Here is a 6,039-nt window from a genome sequence, read left to right as displayed (position 1 = left end):
AGGGGGTAGAGACCAGGCCTGGCCTGGATTTGATTTCGGGATGTGGAGGAAAGGGTTAAGTCAGCCTGGTTTTCCACCTCGTGGGTGGGGGGAGGTGGGGAGCCAGGAAGGGAAGGCTAGGGCAGGAATGTGTGATAAGATCAAAGCTTTCAGCCTGCCGGGGCCTCACCTTGGTTTCACCTGAGCAACTGAAGGGAATTCTCTTCTCTGGGAGGAGGATGGAGAACTCCTGGGGGAGGGGGTTGCAGGTCCCATCCTCCTCCCTTGGGCACTCCAAAAGAGGTCCCGCCCCCCATCTTCCAGAAGGCTCAGCTCTTGCCCTGACAGATGCTGGAAGCCCCAGGGACCGCCTTTACTTGGTATATCCAGATTGGGGGGAGGGGTGCCCTCCTTACCACCCCCACCCCTACAGCTCTCTCACCCTTGGGGTTTCTGGCCAGGACTCAGGGGGCTCTTTCAGTGGCCTCTTAGCCCCCTATCCGTTAATTCTGCTCCATTTAACTCTGCAGGTTGTACTTTGGGAGTGTCATGGGCAGGAGGCACAGCCGTGAGTCTTGTCCTAGTTCCATCACTTACTGCTCTGTGATGCTGGGCTAGTGGCTTAACCTCTCTGAACCTCATCTGTCAGCTGGGAATGGTAATACCTTCTTGGTGGGATTTTGGGGGAAGATCAGAGATCATATAAATCTACAGCCAGAAGAGACAGTTGACAAATAACAGGAGCCATTATTTTGTGATTTTCTTTTCCCCCCTCTGAATATTGCCTCTGATACTTGGTCCTAGGTAAACCTGGAGGCTCCGTTTTGTTCTGCACCCTCCTCCCCCCGCCCTTTGAGAAGGCCCCAAGCCCCAGGGTCCATCCTTCTGTCCAGCACTCTTCGCTTATGGGTCTTCACAGTGTTGAGAGGGGAGCGGGGCAGGACAAGTTGTGAGGGAAGAGGGAGCTTGGGCTCTTGTAAATGCCCCCAAGGCACCGGCCTGACCACCTGCCCTAGTGATACCTTGAGCTTTCCTGGCCAGCCCGAGTAAACCAGGTGGTCCAGGCCACCCCCTGGAGTACCAGGCTGCTCGGCACCCCAGCCACCGCTGGGACTCCTGTCTCAGCTCTCTGCCTTGGCTCTGCCACAGTTAATGATTATTCTGGGCAGCAGGGGCAGGGAGGCCCGCCCTCGCAGCTCCTTAACCACTGGTTGCACCCAAGGTATGTTAGCAAGCGGCTTGGGTGTTCCCTGCTTTAATGTGGCAGCCCAGTTCTGAGGCACATGGCGGGAGCGTGGGGAGCAGGCGGGAGGGTCTTGGAGTCATAGATTGACAGGCCAGCCTGTGCCGCTGGGGCCCTGGGGCCAGATTGGGGCCCATAGGATCTGGGTGAAATATGAGCTAAGCATAATAGGCTCCTGTGGTTTGGTGCCAGCCATGTGAGCAGACCCGGCAATCATACACCAGGTGAGCAAGCTCGCCCCCCACCCCCCAGCCCAGAAGAACCCCTGTGCTCCTCCTCACCCAGGCTCAGACCCTGCTGGGGAGTCCCGTCTGGAAGGCAGTGTGAGGGTTAGGGCTTTGGGGCAGCTGGGCTTGGCTTCTCACCCCCACTCTGGCTGACACTTCCAGCTGTGTGACCAAGTCACTTTACCTTTCTGAGCACCAATTTCCTCATCTGAAACAAGAGAATACTAATCCCTACTTTGCAGATGTCAGTAGGCCAAGGTGCGGAAAGTATTTAGCTCACAGTTAATACCCGGGGATGGAAGAAATTATTACTGTTATAGTTTTTGTTGTTAGGAGAAAGTGAAAGTTGAATCCTAGTCTTGGGTGGAACCAGGGCAGCGGTGGCCCGTGGGTGTTGGGCCCATGGCTGGGGGATTTGGGAGGAGGTGGGGCATGGGGAGATCCCAGGAACGTGTTTGAAGAGGGCATGTATGAGAAGGCTGGCTGGCTGGAGAGGACAGGGCTTTGGCAGGCTCTCTGGGTCTCCTCCAGGCCCCCTCAGTGCCCCCCCCAGCTCCCTATTCCCCCCCTCCCCCACCCCAGGGCTGGGTCCTGAGGTTGGTGCAGGCTAAGTGGGGGAAGAGGGAGAATTGTTTATTTTGATAACATTAGGGCATATTCCCCCACTGGCAGCTGCTATTTTGAGAGCCCCAGAGAGCAGGGGCTATGGTTAAATTAGGTAATGTTGCTCCAGAAGGAATGTGTGAAGCTGTGGGGCCGAGGCCGCAGTGACAGGACAGTGGGTTTGCTTCATGTAAAATTAACTGCAACTTGGAGAAGAGCTGCTCAGGTCACTTTATAAGGCGATGGAAGGGGGAGGCCGCTGGGGGAGTAGAGGTGATGGCCCAGGGCCTCGTCTCTGGGGAGCCTGGGCCCCTGCCCGGAGGCCTGGCTGGCCCAGCAGGGGCTGGTGATGTGGTGGAGGGGCAGGGCTGCCATGTCCTCAGCTCTGTGCCTCTGGCTCGAGGCGGGTGGGGCCCGGGGTGGCGTGATGCATGGGGAGGATGGATCCGCAGACTTGGCTTCAAATCCTGCTTCTGCCTCCTTCTAGCCTTCTGTGCTTGGGCAAGTCACCCAACCTCAGTGAACCTCAGTATTATCAGTGGTGAAAATGGTTCGAACCCCCTGGGGATGTTTCTTAAGGATTAAATCTCCAGAAGAAAAAGCAGAGCTAACTTTTATTATAACCTATGCAAGGTGGTGTTCTGACTCCGAGGATGGTCCACGCACCAGCCGCTGGGGCCTCACCCAAACCTACTGAATCGCCCGGGTGTGCTCTCAGTATCCCCAAGAGATCTCCTAGGAGACACATAGTAAAGGTGGTCTCATTTTATCTTGAAAACCACCCCTGTGATGTGGGAATTACTGTCATCTGTTGTGAAAACTGAGGCGTGGAGAGATGACCAGCATAGAAGCTCCATCCATGTTCATTCTCTTTCCCAATTCTGCCCTTTCTGCCCCTCTTTTGGGCAGGGCTAGGGCTGGGGAGAGGTATGTCAAAGTTCCTGGCAGGACTGGAAAAAGTCAAGAGTACCTCCTGCCCTCTCTCTCTCTCTCTCTCTCTCGCTGACAAATAAATAAAACTTAAAAAACAAAAATAGAGAGTATCGCCTGCCTTTGAGATTTAATCAGACTTTTTTTTTTTTTTAATATTTTATTTATTTATTTGAAAGAGAGAGAGAGATAGAGAGAGAGAGCACAAGCAAGGGAAGAGGGAGAAGCAGGCTCCCCCACCGAGCAGGGAGCCTGATGCGGGGGTCGATCCCAGGACCCTAGGATCATGACCTGAGCCGAAGGCAGATGCCCAACCGACTGAGCCACCCGGGCACCCCTTTATCAGACTTCCTTGTCTCCATGCACCATTGGGCTCGGCACAGCTGGACAGAGGTCATTCCAAAGTCATTCCATACTTCCCATCGTTGGAGAAAGATAGGGGCAGGAAAGAGGTTCTCTACGATGTGCCCTGGGATACAGACAGTTGGCCATATGCCCGACAGGTCAGGGGATCAGAGCAGGGGCTGCCCGGGATCACCCTGTGCGTCACGGGTACATTTGAGACTGAGTTCATCTAGCAGCAAATATTTTGAGGAACACTTACTATGTGCCTAGCCCTGGGGAAGTATCCTAAATTTCCCCCCATTCTGCAGACTCTTTATTATCCAGAAATAAAAATGTTCCTACTTATTTATTTACCACTTACCACATGCCACACACTTGCATTATTTCTTTCATCTAGTAAATTCCACTGCCTGTTTCTTCCTCTTCTATAAAATGGGGATAGTAATAATCATACCTAGCTTATGGGGTTGTTATGAAGATAATATCTGTCAAGTGCCTGGGACATAGTATTTGCTAAATACATATAATAAGTACAAATAATCTCCCAACAAAGCAGGTACTATTACTGCCTTCCATTTTACAGATGTGCAAATGGAGGTCCAGAGTAAGAAGGGGACTCCCCTGTTGGGATCACAGAACATGAGGGCAGAGCCATAAGAAATTGAGTCCGTAAACTTCTAAGCGACTAGTATAATTCAGCTCACTCTGGTAAATATTTATTATCCACTAGTTGCTGCTCAGCATTGGGACGTATCTAAAAGTTAAAATAGATGTAAAAGGTGGGAAAACCCATCCTGGTGTTTGTCCCCAAGGAGCTTTGATTCCAGCAGGAGAGTAGAGACATTTACTCAAGTGGCTATAATTAAGACCAAATCTCTAGTCCTGTAAAAGGTATAAATTAAGTCCTGGGGGTGGGGGGATGTGTGAGGGAGAAAGATGTCTTTGCGGGGGGGGTCCCAGAAGACTTCAGAGTGGAGGTGGTGATTTAGCCAGGCCTGGAAGGACAGATGAGTAGATTAGATTGGGAGGCATAGGAACAGCATTCTAGGAGGAGGGAACAGCCTTCATGAAGGCCTAGAGGCAAGAAATGTGCCCTGTGAGAGGGAGTGACATTCAGGGGCCAGGGGCTGCGTTGGGTCTGCGGTGATAAGGCCGGGAAGGCCAAGTCCAGCTTTCTTGTCATTGAAGATTTCCAGTTTTCTCGAAAATTGGCTCCTCAACCAGTCGGGGTTATTCCATCATCGTTTTGCCTTTTCTTCATGTCAAGAAATCAAAGATTTTTATAAATGGCCTGTCTGAGCTTCTGGTCAACGTGTGGTAACAGGCAGAGCTGACAGAATTCGGGCCAAAAGCAAGAGACTTGATGTCCTGATTAACTGGGCAGCCTTATCGCCCACACATGTACAATTTCCGTGAGTCTTTTCCAGCATTGACAATGACTCTGGGTGGGGAGCACAGTGGAAGGGCCAGGCTGGGTTCTGATTTCCCCTCTGTGGCTTACCAGCTGTGTGGCCTTGGGCAAGCCTCAGTTTCCTCCTTTGTAGAGTGGAGACAGCTACCTCTAGGCTTGCTTTGAAGGATTGGTGATGGTGTAATCTGCACCGCCCAGTATGATGGCTCTAGCCACATGTGACCATTTAGTAAATCTAAGATTTAACTAAATAAAATAAAATTTAAGTTTACAATAAAAAATTTCTTTTCTCCATTGCCTCAGCCACATTTCAAGTGCTCAGTAGCCACAGGAGGCTAGTGGCTACCTTATGGGACAGGGTAAACAGAACTGCACAAAGTTCTACTGGGTGGCCCTATGCACTCAGTAAGGGCGGCTGTTGTCATTGTTACTGCTTCTCCGTCCCAGTTTGGAGACTCCTGAGCCTTGACGGAGGTGGACAGGATTTTCCCTCTGTGCCTTCCCCACTTTCTCCTCGGCCCCCGGGGAGCTCTCCCTCCCCTGACTCCACCCATGTTAAAAAGGCTCCCTTTCCCCCTTAATTTCCCACCCACTCCCCTCAGCTGTCTCTGCAGATCTGCGCATTCAGCTGCTGGCATCTGGAATCTCCACGTCCAGCCTCGGAGATTCCCAGGGCCCATTCCTAGGGCAGGGAGGTGAGGGAGGAGGCCTCCCCTAGCAGTCCCCTGCTCCCAGCGGAGGTGCCTGGGCCCCTCTCGGCAGGACGAAGATGATGGTTTGTTGTGACGGAGGCAGTGGGCAATCTGCCTGCTCTAACACTCCCGTATCTGGGCGCCAAGCATGTTGTTTGCACTTGGCCGGGCCTCAGGGTCTGGCTCTGTGCCCTCGAGGGCTGGCCTAATTTGGCACCCCTGGTTACAAAGGCTGATCGTGGGCCTTCGCCTGGTCAGGACAACCAGGAGCTCTTCCCGGGCCGGGTCCTGGGGATGAGGGGCATGTCTGGAGCTGGAGTGCAGGACAGATTCCCAGCTGCGACCGGGCCACAGGCGCTGAGTGGGGACAAGGCCCGGGCAGGCATAGGCAGGATGGACACTCTTAGGGGCCAGGCAGGAGGTCACCCTGGGAAGTTCAGGTTGGTAGGGTCTACACGCGGCATTCACACCTGTCTGGGGAGGAGCACTGGGTCTGAGATGCCAAAGAAGCTCAGGGTCACCTCTGAGCATCATGTTCTGTCCTCCCCCTCCCTCATCAGCTGGGAGGTGGACAAACAGGCATCTGAGGCCCACAAGTGCTGAGGCCAT

At 53.1% G+C, this 6,039-nt stretch overlaps 1 protein-coding gene across 12 annotated transcripts in view; it reads left to right on the top strand.

Moving 5' to 3' along the window:
* HSPG2 (heparan sulfate proteoglycan 2) overlaps positions 1–6,039 on the top strand; it is a 100,881-nt gene that overhangs the window by 11,556 nt on the left and 83,286 nt on the right. The window lies entirely within an intron of this gene.

The sequence above is a fragment of the Leptonychotes weddellii genome, chromosome 4 (genome assembly GCF_054177405.1).
Source record: "Leptonychotes weddellii isolate Sample4059 chromosome 4, ASM5417740v2, whole genome shotgun sequence".
Lineage (NCBI taxonomy): Eukaryota > Metazoa > Chordata > Mammalia > Carnivora > Phocidae > Leptonychotes > Leptonychotes weddellii.
This window is presented reverse-complemented; position numbering and strand designations above follow the sequence as displayed.